The sequence below is a fragment of the Colossoma macropomum genome, unplaced genomic scaffold (assembly GCF_904425465.1).
Source record: "Colossoma macropomum unplaced genomic scaffold, Colossoma_macropomum, whole genome shotgun sequence".
In the NCBI taxonomy this organism is placed as follows: Eukaryota; Metazoa; Chordata; class Actinopteri; order Characiformes; family Serrasalmidae; genus Colossoma; species Colossoma macropomum.
Window position 1 is genome coordinate 33,645,436 of NW_023494801.1, and position 23,939 is coordinate 33,669,374.

The window sequence follows — 23,939 nt, forward strand, 5'->3', positions numbered from 1 at the left end:
CTACTTTTAAGGAAAAGTTTCCTGCCAGAGATGCGAGAAAAGCAGCTATAGCTGAGCTAAAGCTAAAGCTAGGTTTGTTGTTTATATTATTTTTTAGCCTATATTAGTACATCAGCACACACTGAGAGACATTTACAGCCAAGATGGTAAAATGGGCAGAAAATGTCGTGGCTCCCAAGGTGGTTTGATTTTTGTTGAAAGGACAAAATGGCTCTTCTGAACATTTGTGCTGCCACCTCTGGGTTAGAGGGATCATTTGCATATTGCAGCCTTGTGCGATATCGGTATTGAGAGCCTGTATTGCTGTAATGATTATCAGATGACTTGTGCAGCTAAGCTGAGTCTCAGAACTTCATTCATGTAGAGCAGCTGGTGTTTTTTATTGAAAACTCGCTCTGTAGCGCCGCGGCTGTGCGGGTTCAGACAGGTGCCATCCGAATCTGAAAGTGGGTCATCAGCAAGGATTTGAGACACGGTAACGCACACCTTGGGGCTGTTCGGCAGTGGTGGACAGTAACGAAGTAAATGTAATTCTTTACTGTACTTGAGTAGTTTTTTCGTGTATCTGTACTGAAGTTTTTCCATTTTGGGTGACGTTTTTACTTTCACTCCACTACATTTCAAAGTCAGATATCTCACTTTTTACTCCACTACATTATGAGAAATCTGACGTTCCTTTTGGTTTCTGTGTGTATAAAAACATAAACATGTCAAAACAAAAGAAGCGCAAAACGCAAGAACACCAATCAGGGTACAGCGGTCACTTAGTTTTGAGCTTGTTTTGATCTGTTGGTCATACCGACCCAGTGCAGCACACAGTTCAACATCAGTGCAGCAGCGTAAAATTGTGGGAAAGTCTATTCAACATAAATGATGACCTAACCTAACTTTGTGTAAACAGACCACAATATAGAAATATGTACTCATATGCAGTTGTGACTGACGTGTCTTTATTCTGAATTTGTACAAACACATTTCATTTTATAGTAAATTAGTTTTGTCTAGTTTATGTTTATGAACAGAGACCTACAGATGCAGTTTAGTAAAGGAAACTCATTTGTGAATCTGAGTTTAAAGTTTTTATTAAACTTAAACTTACAAATAAATCTTAAACTGAAACTTTGCTTGTTTGTAAAAAGTGATTTCAGAGCCACTCAGTTCTACCTGATGGAAACTGTTTGTCTTCAGTGTTTTGTGCTTATAATAATTTTAATAGACATCAGCATCACTAATTAATGACTCTATTAAAAGACTGGTTTACCAAGAGAGACACTGGAGTATTTTCACCTAAAATGAGTTAATGAAGCGAGTCTTGTTACAAAAATGATAACAGGACATTAAAGTCATAATTAATCTTTTAGTGCTGTCACTTTTGATACTTAAGTACATTTGAAGGCAAATACTTTAGTACTACTACTCAAGTGGAGGTCTAAAGGGAGGAACTTCTACTTTTACTGCAGTAATATTTTACCCTGGGTGTCTCTACTTTAACTCAGGTACATGGTTTGTGCTCTTCGTCCACCGCTGCTGTTCGGTTCCTGGAAAGCCGTGTTTACCCAGGGGCGACAGAACAGAGGGAGTGTTCAGAACTCCAGATCTTCAGGTAAACACCAAATAGGATGAATGTGACCGTCACTGCGGTCTTCGTCAGAAAGCTAACGAACCGCTCCTCCCTCTGAAAAACCTGGTTAGCCCATCACGTGCTGGGCGAGCTGTTTTCATATGGTGTGGTGGGCAAACACTCCGGAAAGTTCTTTGTGGTTGTTTTTTCATGTCTGCTGCTGCTGAGACGGCCGTGCTGCGTGGTGACTGCAGCTTCCAGTTTCTTGTATTGAGGAACTGAGAACAGTTTGGTGACTATAATGTCAGAGATGCACGTTACGTTGTGGTTCTGCGTTCTATCAGGTCAGATTTAGCCTAGATTTTCTGCTCTTTCGAACTGTCTCTGTATTAAAATCTCAAGTTCTCGTTTGATATCAGAGTCTCAGGCTTTAGGCCTTGTTGGGAACCTCTGAATGTTCAGCCCGGCACCACACTCTTAAAAAAGATGGTTATTTACGGGTTCTTTAGAAAAGGACATGGTTCTATATAGAACCATGAACACCCAGAGAACCATTTGCATGCTTAAATGCGTCTTTGCATGGTGAAATGGCTTTATAGCACCAAAAGGGTTCTTCTATGGTTAAAAGCTTTACGTTATAACAGTAGCAGAACCCTTTTTGGTGCTATGTAGAACCACATACAGCACATTCTCCATCAGTCTGAGGAACCATTTCACCATGCAAAGAACCCTTTAATCATGTTCTTCGAGTGTTCATGGTTTTTTTTAGAAACAGTTTCTTCACTAAAGAACCTTTGAAGAACCGTCTTTTTTAGAGCGTAGGGTTTAAGACTGCCCCAGAACTCAAGGACAGAGCTTTAAGACTACAGTTTAAGACAAATGTTTTAAGATTAGGGTTTCATGACTAAGACATGGATTAAGATTAGGGTTTAAGACTAACACATTATTTCAGACTAACATAGATCTTAAAATTAGGTCTTTAGGCTAACGAAGGACATAAAACTAACAAGGGCTTCAGATTAGGGTGTAAAACTAAGTTTTGAAGATTAACACTAGGTTTAAGACTAGGGTTTAACACTTTTACATTTAACAAACACAGGGCTTAAGACTACCACAAGTTTTAGGACTAAAGTTTAAGACTAACAAACACAGGGCTTAAGGCTAACACGTAGCTTAAAATTAAGGTTGAAGACTAACAGTGTGTAAGATTAGGGTGTAAGACTAACACGTGGCTTAAGACTACCCCAGGGTTTTGGACTAGGGTTTAAGACTAACAAACACGGGGCTTAAGACTGCCACATGGTTTAAGATTAAGATTTGATATTAACATGGAGATTAAGACTAATTTAGAGGTTAAGACTAAGATTTAAGATAAACACAGGGTTTTATGACTAACACATAGATGAGAATTAGGGTTTAGGACTAACACAAGGTTTCAGACTAAAATAGATCTTAAAATTAGGTCTAACTAAGGCTAACAAGGGACATAAAACTAACAAAGGGCTTCAGATTAGTGTGTAAGGCTAATACAGGTTTTAAGATTAACACTAGGCTTAAGACTAGGGTTTAAAACTAACAAACACAGGGTTTAAGACTGCCATATGGTTTAAGATTTAGGTTTAAGACTAACATGGAGCTTAACGATAACAGCACTTAACAATAGCGCTTTAGACTGACACATGGTCTAAGACTAGGGTTAAGACCAACACAGGGTATAAAACTAACACATGGCTTAGACAAGGGATTAAGACTATCAGGCAAATGTTTTAAGATTAGGGTTTCATGACTAACATAGATCTTAAAATTAGGTCTGAAGGCTAACAAAGGACTGAAAACTAACAAGGGCTTCAGATTAGGGTGTAAAACCAAGACATGTTTTAAGATTAACACTAGGTTTAAGACTAGGGTTTAACACTGACAAACACAAGGCTTAATACTAACAATTGCTTAAGATTAGTGTTTTATGACTAACACAGGACAGTAACATACAGTGTTGGAGTTTAAGACTAACATATGGCATAATAATATGGTTTAAGACTAGCCTGAGGCTTTACACTAACACTAAGCGTAAAACTAGGTCTTGAGGCTAACACAGAGCTTAAGGCTGGGGTTTAAGACTAACACATGACTTTTGACTAACACAGGTCTTAGGACTAGGGTTTCAGTCTAACAAACACAGGGCTTAAAACTCACACATAGGTTAAAATTAAGGTTAAAGACTGACACTGTGTAAGATTAGGGTGTAAGACTACCACAAGTTTTAGGACTAAGGTTTAAGACTAACAAACACGTGGCTTAAGACTAACACATAGGTTAAGATTAAGGTTGAAGACTAACAGTGGTGATTAGGGTGTAAGACTAACACATAGATTAGACTAACACAGGGCTTAGGACTAAAGTTTAAGACTAACGTAGAGGTTAAGACTAAGGTTTAAGATAACACAGCACTTAACAATAGCGCTTTAGACTGACACATGTTCTAAGACTAGGGTTAAGACCAACACAGGGTATAAAACTAACACAGGTCTTAGACAAGGGATTAAGACTATCAGGCAAATGTTTTAAGATTAGGGTTTCATGACTAAGACATGGATTAAGATTAGGGTTTAAGACTAACACAAGATATAATAACATGGTTTAAGACTAACACATTATTTCAGACTAACATAGATCTTAAAATTAGGTCTGAAGGCTAACAAAGGACATAAAACTAACAAGGGCTTCAGATTAGGGTGTAAAACTAAGACATGTTTGAAGATTAACACTAGGTTTAAGACTAGGGTTTAACACTTTTACGTTTAACAAACACAGGGTTTAAGACTACCACAAGTTTTAGGACTAAGGTTTAAGACTAACAAACACAGGGCTTAAGGCTAACACAAAGGTTAAAATTAAGGTTGAAGACTAAGAGTGTGTAAGATTAGGGTGTAAGACTAACACATGGCTTAAGACTACCCCAGGGTTTTGGACTAGGGTTTAAGACTAACAAACACAGGGCTTAAAACTCACACATAGGTTGAGATTAAGGTTGCAGACTAAGAGTGTGTAAGCTTAGGGTGTAAACTAATGCATGGCTTAAGACTAACACAGGGTTTAGGACCAGGGTTTAAGACTAACAAACACAGGACATAAGAATAGGTCATAAAACAGGACATAGCACAGGATGTAAGACTTACAAAGGGCTTTAAACTCTAGTGGAGGGCATAGGACTATGGTTTAAGACTAACATAAATGTAAATAAAAATTAAAAAATAAAGTCACCTAAACCTCATTCTGTACTGACCACAGCAGACTGGACGTTTTGCTGTTTTAAATCAGTGAGTCACTTCATGGATGCACAAAATAGCCCAGTAGTGCAGCTCTTCTCTCTGCCAACACCATCACATCTTGCTAACGTCAGTGTCCATGTGCTGGCCGGCCGGAGGTCAGCGGGAGTGGACGGAGACGCTGCTGATGCTGGTGCGGCGTGACAGGGCAGGTGACCCGCTGACAGGGCTGCATCCACCGCTGTCTTTTTTTTCCAGCTTTAGCAGAGGACACATGTGGCCTGAGCTCTGCGGGGGACAACCTTTCAGCGTCCGGCAGAAAACACCTCTGTTAGGGTCATCGCTCAGTGCTCTGACTGCTGAGAGAGCACTACGGGGAGTTGGGCAACTTTCGACCAATCAGGGGCCTCGGGGTGGCTTGTTTTGGATGTCTGTTAGCAGCTTTTAGTGAACAAAGCTGCAGGAGTGTGTTTTTTTCCTGCGATCAGGTGCAGAAGCTGCTTTTTGGAGTGAATTTTAAGGCTGTTTAAAGCGATAATTGGGCAAAACCTGAACTTTTCAGTTCCCCCGCTTCCCTCAAATGTCGGCATTTTGGTGTCTGTAGTTTGCTTCTTTAGCTTTAGCCCTGGAGCTAAGATGCTAATGTAGCTAACAAGTAATGGAAGCTTATACCTCAACAGTTAGCATGATGCTAACTGCGTGCCACACTGCCCTCAAACCATTTCATGTTCTGATAATGTATCAATAAATTAACCACTTTCTTATTATGCTGATAATATTCTCATATTAATATTTTCATGATGATCATCATAATTTCAAATTGTAATAACCATGTTATTAAAAACATTGTACAGATTATCTCATTTTTTCATGGTAATTCATTTCATATTGTAATAATGTACAATGTTCTTTTCAGTGTTGCTGCCTCTCTCTGGTTCTTCCACATACTTTTAGGGAGGTTCTCGTTTTGAATCAGGAATCCTCCCCGTGGTTCTTTCTCTTACTCTTAGGGAGGTTCTTCTTTTGAGTCTTGGTTCCTCTCAGTGGTTCTTCCTCATGTTCTTATGGAGGTTCTTCTTTTGAGTCTTGGTTCCTCTCCGTGGTTCTTCCTCATGCTCTTAGGGAGGTTCTACTTTGCGCTTTAGTTCTTCTCTGTGGTTCTTCCTCATGCTTTTAGGGTGTTTATCTGTTTGAGTCTTGGTTCCTCTCGGTGGTTCTTCTTCGTGCTCTTAGGGAGGTTCTACTTTTGAATCTTGGTTCCTTTCAGTGGTTCTTCTTCGTGCTCTTAGGGAGGTTCCACTTTTGAGCCTCGTTTCCTCTCAGTGGTTCTTCCTCATGCTTTTAGGGTGTTTATCTGTTTGAGTCTTGGTTCCTCTCAGTGGTTCTTCTTTATGCTCTTAGGGAGGTTCTGCTTTGAGCTTTGGGTTCTTTTAGTGGTTCTTCCTCATACTTTAAAGGTGCTTATCCATTTAGTATTGATTCCTCTCAGTGGTTCTTCCTCATGCTCCTAGAAAGGTTCTATTTTGAGCCTTAGTTCTTCTCAGTGGTTCTTCCTCACTCTTAGGGAGGTTCTACTTTGGAGCCATGGTTCCCCTCAGTGGTTCTTCCTCATGCTCTTAGGGAGGTTCTACTTTGGAGCCATGGTTCCTCTCAGTGGTTCTTCCTCATGATTTTAGAGAGTTTTTCCTTTTGAGACTTGGTTCCTCTCAGTGGTTCTTCCTCATGCTCTTAGGGAGGTTCTACTTTTGAGTGTTGAGGAGTTGATATTTGTGAGTAATGACGTAAGAAATGCTGTCTGAATAAATTTAAATTGAATTGAACTAACCCCTGCTGCGCCACCTGCCTTCAGGCTGGGTAACTGCATCATTCAGATTCATTAGCAGGTTATTCGCCACACTGATCTACTGTTAATGCAGTCTGAAGTGCTGAAGCTGAACAGCAGACATTTCTTCACCAATCCTCTTAATTTAATGTGGTATTTTCCTTAATGACTCGAGTCTCAGGCCTGATCTGCGCTGTGGAAAGTCGTTCCAGGTCCCAGTGGCCCGTCGTATCTGTGCGCTGGCTTGTTCGAAACGTGAAAAGGTTTTTGAAGGCCTCGACTCACACCCTGACTGAACAGCTCAGCCTCTGCTGCTGCTTCTTTTGTAGAGAACAAAGCCGCGTTGAAAAGACGACAAAAGCTGCTTTCACACACCTGCGCCGAAGTGCTCTTTGAAAGAACTTTGAAGTCCTCGACCGAAACATCGCGCAATAAATGTCTGTCTTTTTTCAGCCCGAATGAGCCGCGCTCGGCTGGTATTTGTCTCAAAGGTCGCATCGTTTTTCTTCAGTTGACTTGTTTTTCGTTTGGTACTTGATCTTATGTCCAAACCCTCAGTTGCCTGTGAGCGCCAGAAAGGAATTTACCACAGAAATGTTGTTGTTTATTTCAAAATTGGCACAAAGTTCAGCAAAATGGCTTTCTTTAAAGCCTGGTGGAGTTTGAGGCCCCAGTAAGGCAGAAAGATTGTCTGAAAGATTTCATATTCACTGGAAATTTTCCTTGTGTATTTAAGGCCACGTTCACATTACAAGCTCAAATCTGATCTCTCTGACAGGATGGTTCACACTCGTTTAGGTAAGTGACTCAAATCTGTCATTAATGTGACGAACCGGCGTCCTGAAATGACCCTAATGAGCTCATCCTACTCAGTAACGTCACGTGAATGAATCACTGCATCATCAGCACAAACTAACGAGCAGAACGAGCTTCGCTGAGAAGATAATTAACTCTGATCAGCTCTCAGCTTCATTATTAGAGCGAGACGAAGGAGAAAAAGGTGAGATGAGCTGCTTTTCCACCGTTTACTAGGACCCCATATAAAAGTGGCTCAGGTCGGATTTGAAAAAATCAGATTTGCGTCCACACAGCTCTGAAAACATCAGATCTGAGTCACATTAGGGCAAAAAATCAGATTTGCTTGTCCACACAGCCCTGAAAACATCAGATCTGAGTCACATTCGGGCAAAAAATCAGATTTGCATGTCCATACAGCCCTGAAAACATCAGATCTGAATCACATTAGGGCAAAAAATCAGATTTACATGTTCACACAGCCCTGAAAACATCAGATCTGAGTCACATTCGGGCAAAAAATCAGATTTGCTTGTCCACACAGCCCTGAAAACATCAGATCTGAATTACATTAGGGCAAAAAATCAGATTTGCTTGTCCACACAGCCCTGAAAACATCAGATCTGAGTCACATTAGGGCAAAAAATCAGATTTGCGTGTCCATACAGCCCTGAAAACATCAGATCTGAATCACATTAGGGCAAAAAATCAGATTTGCTTGTCCACACAGCCCTGAAAACATCAGATCTGAGTCACATTAGGGCAAAAAATCAGATTTGCTTGTCCACACAGCCCTGAAAACATCAGATCTGAATCACATTAGGGCAAAAAATCAGATTTGCGTGTCCATACAGCCCTGAAAACATCAGATCTGAATCACATTAGGGCAAAAAATCAGATTTGCTTGTTCACACAGCCCTGAAAACATCAGATCTGAGTCACATTAGGGCAAAAAATCAGATTTGCATGTCCACACAGCCCTGAAAACATCAGATCTGAGTCACATTAGGGCAAAAAATCAGATTTGCATGTCCACACAGCCCTGAAAACATCAGATCTGAGCCACATTAGGGCCAAAAATCCGATTCATGCCACTTCAACCTGATAATGTCGACATAGTTTAAGACTCTGTTGTGTCTATTCCAGACCTCAACATCACTGAATGTGTCTGATTATTTCAGAAAATGATCAACCAACTTCTGAGACTGAACTTTGGAGGCGTGTCTGCAGATTCTTTGAGAGACTGAAAGTGAGTCTCCTGAAAAGAATGGAAGCTGGAATGAAGGTGGATGGCTGAGACTAAAAACTGAAACATTATAGGTTATGCTTCGTTGTTGTCACGCGTCCTCCTGGCTCTGACGTCTGTAAAAACTCCACTTCCCAGAACTCTCTGAGAGGTCACATGACCCAACTTCCACAATCCACCAATCAACTCCCCAGTTCACCTGAATACTAACCTGTTGCACCGTTGCTATGTTTGCATGACTGGCTGTAGTTTAGTATGTCACTGCTGTCGGAACAAAACCTCTCCATTGTTGTTGCTTTTCAGTTTTTGACATATTTTGAAAACGTCTTTGCATTGTGTGTAAATTTCATGATGAATGGACCGAAAGAAATGAACCAGAATTACTTGGAGAAAAGTCTGGTTCCATTGACTTACATTGGAAATAAAGTAGGTTTTTCCTTCTCCTGTAAAGTTACCATTTTGGAGATACGAGGTTTTGTTCCGACAGCAGGGATACAAGCCGGGGCTTCAGCCTCGAATAATTGCGAGGTATTGCTTCTCTTCGTAGAGCTGCCGAGCGTTTCCGTCTGTATTTTGCCTTCTGAGTTTCTTAACCTGTTTTTTTTGGACTTCTTGACTTTGCATTCTTGTCTTTGCCCTTTCGGATCTGGTTGCCTGGTATTGTTTGTTATGTTTGTCTTTCTCTGTATTTTGGCCTTTTTGGATTTGACCACCGCCTCTCTTTCCACACGAGTATTGTCGAGCCCTTTCCAAGTAAAGCCTCATTTCTTGTTTTTTACTGGCTGGTTCTGTTTTGTGTAGTTAATATATATTCTTTGTTTTGTCCTGACACTGAAAAGTGAGCTTGTACTGAATGGCTGTTGTGATTGAAAATGAAATAAATGGGCCGTCTCTGACTTACAGTACTGTATAACATCACTCATTTACTCATAAATATTAAAAGGAGCTGTTCATGATCCAAATGCAGCTCTTACTTCATAGAGTAGGACAAAAAAAAGCACCCAGGTGGAACGACTGAGTTACGTCACCTCATTATTAAAGATTAAGCAGACAAAACTGGCAGTTGTTGTGGAGTGATGAGTAATCGTGTACTCGTTGTTGTTGTTGTCGTTGTTGTTGTTGTTGTTTCATTATAAAGATTACTCGTCCTGCGCTGATGCGTATTATTATCAGTATTACTATGAGTATTAGAATGAAAACAGGGGTTGATTCGTGCCGACTGAGCTGTAGTTTCAGAGCCGCTCGTCCAGCTTCGCTCTAAACAGCCTCGCGCATGAATAATGTAACGTTCGTGGCAGCTTCGCTTCTTCTGGATGCGGCTGACATGAAAGAGAGGCAGATTTGTGAAACGCTTACACAAACACACACATACACGCACAAACACATGCACTTCCTTACCTGAGTCCTGCTCTCGCTCACACTCTCTCTCTCTCTCTCTCTCTCTCTCTCTCTCTCTCTCTCTCTCTCTCTCTCTCTCTTTTTACAGGCGTTTCTCTGGGGAGGATCTTTTTCTTCTAACTTGGATTTTTGAGGAGGTTTTTGGAGGAATACAGGCTTCAGGTACTGCATTTTACAGCTTTCCTTATTTGGCATATATATGTGTGTGTGTGTATATATATTAAATCATATGTCCAAAATGGTAACTTTACAGGAGAAGGGAAAACCATACTTTACTTTTAATGTAAGTCAATGGAACCAGAATTTTTTCCAAGTCATTTTAAGTCATTTCTTTTGGTCCATTCATCATGAAATTTACACACAATGTAAAGAACAACAGGTGTTTTCAAATTATGTCAAAAACTGAAAAACGACAATCGGATATAGAATATAGAGCCTTAAAGGCCCACATGCTACATTTTTCTTGAATTTTATTTTGTTTTTCTCCCTTTGAGGTCCACTTATCACATTTGTGTGAGTTTATATGACAAAAATAATCATAGTTAGTTTTTAGATGACCATTTTGTTAAACTTCTCATTATCCATTAGAATGAAACAGGCTGCGCCTTTAAGACTGATGTATGGAAAAGAGCTCCATTCTGATTGGTTGTGCCTCATTAACAAAGCAGTCTTCAGTGTGAATGGGTGGGGCTAAACTGCTGTAGGCTATGTCATGTATGTAAATGCATTGGTTTTTGTGATGTCACAGAAACAGTGACTACAAAATGAGCTGCTTCAGCTCCATATATGGACGTCATGGACTGGCAAGTGAATGGCACGTTTTATATCTTAATCGAACTCTTAATTAGAAAATTTAGTTTTCCTTCATATGGGCCCTTTAACTGGCAAGTTAAGAGCGGCTCCCTTTGGGACACATAGGCTCAATCCCATTTCACCCCTCGCCTCTACCACTTAGCCCTTACCCCTCTGTTCTGAGTGTTCAAGTCTAGGGGGGTAGGGTGTCCTGATTCTTGTTGAGATAGAGGGGTGGGGTGAAGTGTTGGGGCTAAATGACCCTCCAAATAGAGGTTTTTTAGAGACTCCAAACAGAGAGTTATGAGAAAAAAAGAAAACCCAGTAAGATGGAGAACAAGAGACCAAAGAAACCCACAAATGTGAGAATTTTCTGTTAAAAATTACGATAATCATCATATTATTTTACTTTAATGTCGTTTCAGTGTATTATGATCCTTTTCTTCATAATAAGCATAAAAATTGCTAATAGTATGCTAATGTCTCAGTAGCTAACTAGCTAACTTTCCTGTTCCACCTTAAATAGTCCAGCAGTTCTGACGCCTGAAGTGCCAGAATGTAACTGCTGTTCCATTTAAGGTGGAACAGAATTATTTGAACAAGAATCTGGTGAATATCTGACTTCAGCTTCATATCACTGAAGAATTAGGGGTGGGCGATAATAAATAATTGCCCCCCTCTTTGAAGGGCTATGATGCCCTAAATGTAACTAAAGCCCAGCAGTGAGGAGCTGAACTTTACCCTCCTCTGCTGTCACTGCAGACTGGCAGGGTCGCCTACAGAGCAGCGCTGGTAGCTGTTAATGAAGTGATGCTCTTTTTATTTGAGGGTCCCATTTCAGAGGGAAGATTTCAACCACTACCCCTCGTAACTCAGTTCCAAGGGGCAAGGAGACACTCAAAAACAAGTGGGTAGGGGTAAAAATAGGAAATGGGACTGGGCCTTAGTCAGGATCATGTCTAAGTTGAACCTCTTTATTGAGACAGGCCCCTGAAAAACATTAATAATAATAATAATAATAATAATAATACTGCCCCCTCACCCGTCATGTATGTGCATGTTTGGTTTTCTCTGTTTTCTCTGCCTCTCAGTGGGGGATTCAGCCTGTAGACACAAGGAGATGTTTATTATTTCAGCCTCAGCAGGTCTTCATCGAGCACAAATAAAGTTATGTTTATGAGTGTGTGCGCTGGATAAGCCCCAGAAGGCCCTTGGCCGAGTCTGACCCTTTATTGCGTTCGGCGAGGTGACCTCTGGCCCCCTTCAGGTCACGTCAGTGAGTGCTGTGAGATTTTTGTAGTTTCATTTTATTTACACTGCCTGCTGTGTGTTGTGAGAAGCTTTTATGAAAAGCATTGGTTGCCTTTATACTAACCTGAGACCACCCTGGTTCACTGTAACATACTGAGGATACACTGCAGTGTATTCTGCTTAGATTTTTATTATTAGAATTATTTTTAGAATTTTTTAGAATTAAGAATTGTCCAGTTAGAATATTTATCTCTGTAGTATCTTTGGTAGCTACAGCCAAGCGAGCTCTCTCATTGGCTAGGACTTAGGTCTTTGATCACCTCCCACTTCATCTGAAGTAATTGACTTTGTTTTTGAGGCTGTGGATGTAAAGAAGTAGCTGGACCCTCACAGAGCAGGTACTGTTAGGGTGGTGGGTCATTCTCAGCACTGCAGTAACACTGATGTGGTGGTGGTGTGTTAGTGTGTGTTGCGCTGGTCTGAGTGGATCAGACACAGCAGTGCTGCTGGAGTTTTTAAACACTGTGTCCACTCACTGTCCACTCTATTAGACACTCCTACCTTGTCAGTCTGTCTTGTAGATGTAAAGTCAGAGACGATAGCTCATCTGCAGCTGCACAGTTTGTGTTGGTCATCCTGTAGTCCTTCATCAATGGTCACAGGACGCTGCCCACAGGACGCTGTTGGCTGGATATTTTCGCTTCCCAGTCCAGCAGCGACACAGAGGTGTTTAAAAACTCCAGCAGCACTGCTGTGTCTGATCCACTCGTACCAGCACAACACACACTAACACACACTAACACACCACCACCACGTCAGTGTCACTGCTGAGAACGACACACCAGCCAAACAATACCTGCTCTGTGGGGGTCCTGTGGGGGTCCTGACCACTGAAGAACAGGGTGCAGAGAAACAGATGGTCTACAGTCTGTAACTGTAGATCTACAAAGTGCTCCTACATGGTCAGTGGAGCTGATGAGATGGACAGTGAGTGTAGAAACAAGGAGGTGTGTGTGTGTATATACCAAATGACATTTATGGTTCTAGCTAATAGTAATAGTTACGGTTCTCCTTTGCCTTTAACATACTTCTCTGTAGCTTTTGGTCCCAGTATAGTTTCAGAGCTGAATGCCAGCCTGTCTCTATTTTTGTCTGCGTGCATAATCAGTGCATTAATATGTGCGCCTGTGTTATTTCAGTGCTGCTCGCCTCTTTTAGCACTTTTAGCTGAGATGCCAATTTCAGGCAGGGTTAGTGATACGCTGGAAACACTTCAGAGTGGAGCGCTGTCGGGCTGTGTGTGTGTGAGAGACCCGGTGGGGGATTTCTCCTATCACACTCGCCATCATCTCAGCCAGGATTACTCACAGTTATTGCGTGTCTGTTTGAAATGAAGATATTAAAGCAGCTTTTATTGCTCGCAGTCAGACTGAGTGCAGATGAACAACATCCACTCAGCCGTTGCACCACATCACCTCAACCTGTACAGCAGCCTTCAGGTGATTTAACTGGGAATTCTGCCATTTTTTCATGTAAACAGAGTGATTCAGAGTGGTTTGGTGTGAAATGGTTCAGATGCCTTTCCAGTGGTGGTGATAGGAACCAGGGGTCGCCATGACTACAACACAAATATAGACATTTTATTTACTATAAACCTACCCAGTGAACCTACACGAGTCTTCTGAGTTTATATGGAATGTTGATGATGGGTAAATAGTGGAAAATCTGAAATAATAAGTTTCCTTTGGGGACTATTTTGCCTCACAGCGCCCTGCATATTATGTATCCCTCCACCATGAATGGATTTTAAGGCCAAAATCTTCTTGAAACTATCGTAAAACAGTGTCTCAGTCATCAGGCAGTGAATTCATAACCATCTCATGTAGTAACTTTCTGTGAGGGAGCTTTTAGAGGTGGACGTCTGGTTCCTATCACCACCACTGTGAACAGTTCTGACTCAGTAAGTTTCCCTAGAACGGAGCGTTTCACACCAAACCACTCTGAACGACTCTGTTTACATCTGAACCATCTAATCTAGCATTTTTGAAAATCGCTGTACTTCCCCTTCAATAGAAGTTTTAGTATTAGAAGTGTCTGTAGGCTTTCAGTATATAGAGCCTTGCTTAGTAAATCTGTCCCAAAGTGTTTATTGCTCATAAATGTGACCCACGACATTCAGTCTGATATTTAACGTTTATTCTCCATTCAAACCTCATTTAAATCTCCAGAAACAGAGAGTAAAGTTATACCGGCGGTCTGCAGCTCCGTTAGGGGGGACGACTGTTCATCTCTCGGCTGTTAGCATCAGCTAAAGTTATCTAAAGGCCAGCATTGTTCACATCTGTATTAATTAGCTGATGTTGTTTCCTTCCTATGATGACAGAGTGTTTCTCCTCTTTATGCAACACCATGGGATCCTTTACCCACCCTGACGTGAAGAGCCGGTGGGCTTCTGTGCTTTTAGATGCTGTGAGAGACCCTCCAGAATAGGGAGAGAGGCTGAGTATGAGATAAATATATCAGGAAAACACAAATTTGGTATCTTTCCTCCAGTTTAAGTGGAGCCAGGAGTTCAGGGGGAAACTGTATAAGGATCTCAGCCTATTTTATCGACTCTGTCGAGGAAACGTTTTTCTCTTCCAAAGTAAGGAGAGTAATTTTAGCCGTCTTTCTCCTCTAGTTACGTTCGTGTGGAGCAGCGAAGCCAGAAATTCAGTCCCAAATATGGCAGCTACAACAGAAAAATCACGCGACTGAAACCCTAAGATAGCTGAAATGACAATAAAGCCTCTTGAACTTGAAATGTAGGATATGGGCCCTTTAAATGCAGAAGAGCAGAATTAAAGGTAGCTTTTTGGCTCTGCATTAAAGCGTTAACCAGAGGGTGTCTGGTGGGTTTTGTCCCGTGGCGGTGTGTCTGGTTATCTGTGGTAATGGCATCATTAGGGGGGGAGTTTTCTAAACCCTATTAAAGCCCAGAGCTGTTATAGCAGGCGTGAGGAATGAGACACAGCCGAGCGTTCTCATCTCCCTCAGCGCACACCCACACAGCCGTGAGCTCCAGGCCTCGTCCCCCCTAACCTCGTAATGAAGGCTTTTATTATATTCCGGAGGAGATGCATCTCTTTCAGCCGCTGCTTCTGGCTTCGTGTAGTTCTCACATGTCTGGGTTTAGAATATCATTGGTAACAATTAAAGGTAAGAGTTAAAGGGGAACTCCACTGGCGTTCTCAAAATTTCTGCGTAATTCAATGTGTGAGACGTAAACAGTGAGATTCAGAGCGGTTTGGTGTGAAATGGTTCAGATGTCTTTACAGTGGTGGTGATAGAAACCAGGGGTCGCCATGACTACAACACAGATATAGACATTTTATTTATTTTCAAAACCACCAGTGAACCTACACGAGTCTACTGAGTTTATATGGGATGTTTATGATGGAAAACAGTGGAAAATCTGAAATAATAAGTTTTCTTTGGGGACTATTTTGCCTGACAACTCACTGCATGTATCCCTCCACCATGGATGGACTTTAAGGCCCAAATCTTCTCTAAACTATCATAAAACAGTGTCTCAGTCATCAGGCAGTGAATTCATAACCATTTCATGTAGTAACTTTCTGTGAGGGAGCTTTTAGAGGTGGACGTCTGGTTCCTATCACCACCACTGTGAACAGTTCTGTTGTGTGATGCCTGGTGTCGTACTGTAGCCTTTAGGCGTGCAGGCAGTCAGCACCATGCTAATTGGTGCACATAAGCTTCTGTTACTTGTTAGCTACATTAGCTTTGTAGCTCCAGTGCTAAAACTAAAGAAACAATCTTCAGATATCAAACGTCTTGGCTGATTGTCTGTGTCTGGAGTAACTCCAGAAATTTAATTATTTGCTGAACTTTCACTTTAACAGTATATGCAGGTTTTTTTTGCTGGTTATTCCCAGTTAAAATGACCCTGAGCTCATAAGTGGGCCACCCTGAGGGAATTTAACGTTAGCTCAAAGCCCCTACCTCTCTTTTTGTGGGGAGGTGGTGGTGATGAGGGAGGAGGGGAGCGAGGGATGAAGTAAAAGAGAGAGAGAGAGAGAGAGAGAGAGAGAGAGAGAGCTGGGTGACGGATAAGGCTGCCTGCAGTGGGCTGGAGGCGCAGTGCTGATTAAAACTCAGACTGCTATCTATCACTCCTCCCCCCGCAATCCCTCCATCCCTCCATCCCGTCTTCCCCTCCTTTTACCCTCTCCCGTGTGGGCGTCTCGTAATGGATGGATTTCCCAGAATCCAATATTGTTTCCTACAGCAGAAGCCCATTTACATGAGGTTCCCTCCTTTACACCCCGGAGCTCTCTCTCTCTCTCTCTCTCTCTCTCTCTCTCTCTCTCTGTCTCTCTGTCTCTCTCTCTCTCTCTCTTTATCTCTTTTGCTCTGTCTCTCTCTTTCTGTCTCTTTGTCTCTCTCTATCTACCTCTTTCTTTCTTTTACTTTTCTCTCTCTCTCTCGCTCTCATATATATATATATATATATATATATAAAATCCAAGATTTATTTCTCAACATCTCTCTTTTCTTTGTCTTCTTCACTCTGTTTTTCTCTCTTTCTCAATCCCTCTCTATCTTTCTGCCTCTCTTTTTTTCTCCCTCGCTTCTGCTTTAATGCCTTAGACGACTTCTCATGGAGACTTTTTCTCACTAAGGCTTCTCCATGATGGCATTTAATCTCTCTCTCTCTCTCTCTCTCTCTCTCTCTCTCTCTCTCTCTCTCTGTCTCTCTCTCTCTGGTTCTGCTTGTTCATTGCTACAGTAACGGGATTACGTGCACTGTGCTTAACTTTGTAAAAGAGAGAGATAGAGAGAGAGAGGAGTGAAAGACGTATATAGAGAAAGAGACAGAGAGAGGAATGAAGTAGATAGAGAGAAAGAGCAGAGTAAAAGACAGAGGGGGAGAGAAAGTGAGAAGAAACAGATAGAGAGAGACAGAGGGAGCGAAAAAGAGACATGGAAAGCAAAGAGAGACAGACGGAGAGAGAGAGAGAATCAGTACAGCGCTTTTAAAAAGCTTTAGCTCAGCTGGCAACCTGAGGACACTGGCCATTCTGGGAAGCGGTCTGGGCGGGAGAACTCCTGCTGAGCTGAAGACAGAACAAGACACACACACACAATTACACCACACTCCATAAACACACACACTACCAGAACAATTTTAAATCATGTTTAAAATAATTGTATTACTTTACTCTGTAATTAAAACTTTACTGTAACTAAAATATTTTAAAAAATACAACACACAGTGTAAGCTTTGGGGATTTGGAGACCCCTCTGGTGGAAATGTGTAACTGCACACAACATGTGGAAGAACGTTTTGTGGCATGGGTTGTGTCTCGGACCCCCTCCCTGAGGGGATGAAGTGTTCAAAGAGAACTTGAGTCAAAACTTAGTGAAGATTTTGCATTTGAGGCCTAAACGTCCAACCGGACCTTTAGAGTCTGTACGTGTGGCATTAATACGTAAGACGTACGGCGCTGTGTGAATAACTCGACCCGACGCCTCTGATGTTTAAATGATTATTTCAGGCTCTACAGGGCGACTCGCAGCAGCGCACACTGACCATGTTTTAGCCTGTTTTTATCCTCCTCACTCAGTAACGACACTAATCTTAAGTAGTGCTGCTTTGAAAGAGTTAAATACGTTTCATACAGCAGTCAGTTCCGGCCACGCAAGCTGATTGGTTGAGAGGCGTTCTAACCGTGCAGTTATTTCACCATAACATCACGTTTTTTTCACAAACACTGTATCACTCCAGGGCGGCACGGTGGCGCAGTGGGTAGCGCTGTCGCCTCACGGCAAAAATGGCCTGGGTTCGATTCCCAGCCGGGTGACCAGGGTCGTTTCTGTGTGGAGTTTGCCTGTTCTCCCCGTGTCTGTGTGGGTTTCCTCCGGGTACTCCGGTTTCCTCCCACAGTCCAAAAACATGCAGTCAGGCCAATTGGACATGCTGAATTGCCCCTAAGTGTGTGTGTGATTGTGTATGTCTGTCTGTCTGCCCTGTGATGGACTGGCGACCTGTCCAGGGTGTATCCTGCCTTCTGCCCAATGACAGCTGGGATAGGCTCCAGCACCCCACCGCAACCCAGAAGGATAAGCGGTTCAGATGATGTATGTATGTATGTATGTATGTATGTATCACTCCACTAAGACGCTGTTGCTAAGCAACGAGTTTGACGGCTGTAGGAGACGCTCAAGCCATTTGAACGTTTTTACTTCTCACTTTGCCACAAACAGAAAATGGACACTTTTAAGATCAGATTTGACCGACAGCTGATTTGTTCAGACTCTGAAGATGAGACGACACTAAATTCCCAAACTGTCATCACCACTGAGCAGCTTTTCAGTCGGCAGCTGAGACAGAAGAACAGCTAAACAACCTGGAATCAGCCAGAAATGAACCCAATACCATTCGCCAAACGTGTAGTCTGATCTTCAGAGTCTGACCAAATCAGACTGAGCCATAAAACTGCCGCAATAAAAATGTTCTGTATAAATAAGCGCAATCGCAGGTTCATACAGACTCGGACTGAACTGCGTATGTTTGTGGACACAAACAGAAGAGCCTTTCTGTAACAGGACACACTGGCTGGTCCAAAGCACCACCGCAGTCTCTCTCCCTCTCTCTCTCTTCTCTTCACGTGGGCAATGACGTTTTATCTCTGCTCATAAACAAATTGTATAACGAGCTCAAAGAGTTCAGGCTTTGCACCGCCCCTCCAACCCCCCCCCAGCCACTCCCAGCCCTCTTTCCTGCTCTTACATAATGCACACACACGCACACTATTTCAGAAACGCTGTAGAAATTAGGTCAGTGTCTGCGGGTGCCCTCTGCATTCTGCTTCGGCGTTCAGGATCAGTCTAGCTCGTGTGGAAGCTGCAGAACCAGACTGACTCTCCCTTTGCTGGCCTGTCCCGGCTCCACAAACACACACCTTTACAGAGCATTGATATCTACATTCACAGTGCGCTATTCATTTGCACTGACCATGCAGCAGTAGGTAGTGCTGTAGGCCATAACGGTAAAGGTAGAATTCCACCTAATTTTCAAAATTCCTCCATAATTCAGTGGGTGAGATGTAAACAGAGTGATTCAGAGTGGTTTGGTGTGAAATGGTTCAGATGTCTTTACAGTGGTGGTGATGGGAATCGGGGGTCGCCATGACTACAACACAAATATATTTGAGGCTGGTTCATCCCTCCTGATGATCGCAATAGACTACTTGGCTTGTATTCCTGAGGTACACATATCACACACATCCAATCCCATTCCTTATTTTTACCCCTATTTTTACCCCCTTATTTCATTATTTTTCATCTTGCCCCTTGGAACTGAGTTACGAGGGGTAGTGGTTGAAATCTTCCCTCTGAAATGGGACCCTCAGATAAAAAGAGCATCACTTCATTAACAGCTACTAGAGCTGCTCTGTAGGCGACCCTGCCAGTCTGCAGTGACAGCAGAGGAGGGTAAAGTTCAGCTCCTCACTGCTGGGCTTTAGTTACATTTAGGGCATCATACGCCTTCAAAGGGGGAGGGGGGCAATTATTATCACCCACCCCTAATTCTTCAGTGATATGAAGCTGAAGTCAGATATTCACCAGATTCTCGTTCAAATTTTGCTGTTCCACCTTAAATGGTGCAGCAGTTACATTCTGGCGCTTCAGGCGTCAGAACTGCTGGACTATTTAAGGTGGAATGGGAAATTTAGCTAGTTAGCAACCGAGACATTAGCATGCTATTAGCGATTTATTATGCTTGTTATGAAGAAAAGGACCATAATACACTGAAACAACGTTAAACTAAGATAATATGATGGTTATTGTAATTTTTTAACAGAAAGAATTCTCACGTTTGTGGGTTTCTTTGGTCTCTTGTTCAGCCGGTTTTTCTCTTTTTTTCTCGTAACATTCCATTTGGAGTCTCTGAAAAACCTCCGTTTGGAGGGCCATGTAGCCCCAACACTTCACCCTACCCCTCTATCTCAACAACAATCGGGACACCCTACCCCTAGACATGAACTCGCAAAATTTAGGACCGAGGGCTAAATGGTAGGGACGAGGGCTGGAATGGGATTGGGCCTTGATGTCTTGGGGTTTTGTGTACCATAATGGAAATGACCATCACACTTAAATTACCATCTTCTTTATCCCTTACAGTTACTCCGCCTGTAAGACCGATGTATGTAAATGAGCTCTGCTCTGAGTGGCTGTCCTGCATCATGCAGTCCGGGCTGAAACACTGCATGATTGGGTGGGGATAAAAAAGTAGGCTTAGACATGCAAATGCAGAGGTTTTCGTGACATCACAAAAGCATCATCACCATCTTAAACAGCTTGATCCAGATAGGGTCGCAGTAGCAGTAGGGAAAGCAGAGAAGCCCAGGAGTCCCCCTCTCCCCTGCAACTTCCTCAAGCCACTTCCAGGCCATCTTGGAGATACAAACCAGCAGGTCCTAGGACGACATCACGGTCTCGCCCCTGTAGGCCATGCCTAGTAAACCCCCACTGGGAGGTGGCCAAGGGGCCTGAGCCACCTTAACAGGCTTCTCTCAATGTGGAAGAATAGGGGCTCTACTTTGAGCTCCTCCCAGATGACCGAGCTGCTCACCCTGTCAGAGAGTGTAGCCCGCCACCCTGCGAAGAGGCTCATTTCCACCACTTGTATCCACGATCTCATTCTTTCAGTCATTTCCCAAAGCTCATGACCATATGTGATGTTGGGGATGTAGACTGACCGGTAAACAGAGAGCTTCATGAAATCATGACAGCAGTACATTCAAAATGGGCTGTTTTCCATGTGGATGGTTTGGATCGTATATTTGCTAATAGTGTTTATCTACCACAACGAGATTTTTATTCAGTCTCACACAGTACACTGTTAGAAATGAAGGTTCTGTTCAGGTGCGTTTTTCCTTCATCAAGGTACAAACAGTGTAAATGTTCCCTCAAAGGTACAACAGTGGTTTTAAGGTCTGATTGTGAACCTTAAATAAGTTTTTCCAGGTGAAAAGTTCGTATTTGTATCTTTTCATAACCGAATGTTTTAAAACAGAACAGTAAAATAAAAGCCTGGAGACGAGACGGGGTGTGTGGAGTCAGTACAGCTTAGAACATATCATTTCAGTGGATTATGGTTCAGTTATGTTCCCTGACTAAAGGTACTGAGATGGACCCTTGAGGGTGCCACCCCAGTGACAAGAGGGGGACTGACCCAGTGATGGCTTAGTACCTTTATTTCTGAGAGTGTAGAGGCCCTTTAGATACTGTTTTTAGGTGGAAATCTGCGCTCTTACACTGATGTGGTGAAGCCAGACTGAATGACTTTGCTGTAATCTAATTGGGTTGCCGCTGCTGCCACCGGTGAGGATCTGAAAGCATGGAACAGTTTATTTCCAATGTATTTATTTATCTTTATTTTCAAATCCATGACCTTTACAGAATGTTCAGAGCGTATCGAATTGTGCGCTCATGTGCTCGAATTAGAGCCGTTTTTTTTTGTTGGAGGAGAACCTCCTCTAATGCTCCCTGTCAGATTGAATCAGAGTCTGAAGGAAACATGTTTTTCTCCTCCATCCTCTCCCTCCCTCTCTCTCTCTCTCTCTCTCCCTCTCTCTCTCTCAGATCTTTCCCAGCACAAGCCCCCAGACGCTCCCTGACTTACATTAGCATTTTAGCCTGTTGTGTTGCGCTGATGCGGTACACGGATCCCACAAAGTCTTTTCTCGGCAGTGGAACGATGTGCCACCATGTTAGTTAGTCAGAGAAATATCTTTTCACTGTTTCTGGACCCAGCAAACACCAGCTACAGGAGTTAGCCTAGTTAGCGATAAAGCTGCAGCAGAGCTGGCGGCGCCAGAGTTATGGAATGTTGACGATGGTGAAATCGTGGCGAATCTGAACAAAATAGTGTTTTAGGCCAAAAGGTTCTGAGAATGACACACAACAGAATTGTTGTGCTAGGCTGCTTTGAGGCTTTACCCCGTCTCTTCCTTTATAATGTTTCTGGCTGCACTAACTCTGCCTTCTCAGTCTCGTCCTTAACAGGCATCCTTGGTGGTTTGATGGTTTAGCCGGGCTGCCAACAGGACCAGTCTGGTCATACTAGTGCTGGCCGACCAATTAAACCAGCTACCAGCTATCCTGGTCTTGAGAGAGCAAATTAATAGTCTCAGTTTCGGTCTTGTCTCCGTCCACATCGTTTGGTCTTGGTCTTGTCTCGGTCCTCGTCGTTTGGTCTTGGTCAGGTCTCAGCCTCCACATCAGTTGCACTCAGTCTAGTCTTGGTCTCCACATCCTTTGGCCTTGATCTTGGTCTTGGTCTCGTTCTTGTCTCCGTCTCGACAACCTTTGGTCTTGGTCTAGACATCATTTGAACATGGTCTTGTCTCGGGCTGGACATCATGTAGACTTGTTCTTGTCTTAGGCGCAACATCTTTTGGAGTTAGTCTTGTCTCTGTCTCAACATCATTTGGTCATGGTCTTGGCCTTGACATCATTTGGTTTCAGTCTTCTCACAGTCTGGACATCCTTTGGACTTGGTCTTGTCTCAGTCTTGACATCATTTGGTCTCTGTCTTGTCTTGGTCTCCATATCATTTGGTCTCGATCTTACCTCTGTCTGGAAATCATTTGGTCTCGGTCTTGTCTTGGTCTCCACATCATTTCTTTTTGGTCTTGTCTCAGTCTTGACATCATTTGGTCTCCATTTTGTCTCAGTCTCCACATCTTTTGGTCTTGGTCTTGGTCTCTGTCTTGTCTCAGTCTCAACATCCTTTGGTCTCTTTCTTGTCTCTGTCTGTAAATCATTTGGTCTCGGTCTTGTCTTGGTCTCCACATCATTTCTTCTTGGTCTTGTCTCAGTCTTGACATCATTTGGTCTCCATTTTGTCTCAGTCTCCACATCATTTGTGCTCAGTCTTGTCTCGGTCTCCACATCCTTTGGTCTCCTTCTTGTCTCTGTCACAACATGATTTGGTCTCTGTCTTTTTTCAGTCTTGGAACGTGGAAGCTGTTCTCGAGACTAGCCGAGGTGACTCTGAGGTGACTGGAAACTGAATTTTTTTCTATAATTACTAAATTTCAACAGAACCTTCCAACAGAAAAAAACATTCCTTTTCCTACATGTTTAAATAAAATATGTTTGCTGCCAGTTGAGGGTCTGATTGATCTTTCAGTGATGGCTTAATCCTTTTTTCAGCAGGAATACTTTATTAGTGACTTAAGTATTACTAACACCTCAATCAATCACCTGTGTATTAAGGTACCTGTGCACTTCTCTAATACTTAACACCTCAACATGGTTTGGGCCAAGTATGTGACGATTTAGGCATGTTAATTACTTATTCTATTGCTTGTTAGTATCATTAGGTTCTTAGCTGCAGTGCTCAAAACCAAAGGGGCAAACTTCATAATAAAGTCGGGGGGGGGTTGAGTAAATTTGAGTTCAGTACTTTCTGTGCACTACTGTTTTCTATCACTGTGTAAAAGATGCGGGAGGCTTCCTTTACTGTCATTCTGAGCACAGTTCGTATCGATAAGCGCTTATTATTGATTTGTTTAATCAAAGTAACGATAAAGTGTAACTGATGTGTGACGTATCTTCCTATTTATGTGTTTAAATATCAAATAAATGCAATAGCAGCATTAATAAATCGCATTATTAATAGAAAAATACAGATAAAACGTCTAAAATAGCCACTTTTTTGCTCTTTAATACAGTTAAGTGTGTAATCTTCTACCCCAGCATGTACTCTTCTGGTATTCTTCCTCCTTTGTCTCA

At 42.4% G+C, this 23,939-nt stretch overlaps 1 protein-coding gene across 3 annotated transcripts in view; it reads left to right on the forward strand.

Moving 5' to 3' along the window:
- The window catches only part of rarab (retinoic acid receptor, alpha b), a 196,974-nt gene that overhangs the window by 36,104 nt on the left and 136,931 nt on the right, over window positions 1-23,939 (forward strand). For 2 of the 3 annotated variants that reach the window (XM_036589170.1, XM_036589172.1), the window contains exon 2: window positions 10,177-10,250. The gene's annotated coding sequence lies outside the window, so the exon portion shown is untranslated. Of the gene's footprint in view, window positions 1-1,496; window positions 1,604-10,176; window positions 10,251-23,939 lie in introns of those variants that run through there. The other variant, XM_036589171.1, reaches the window with a different exon arrangement.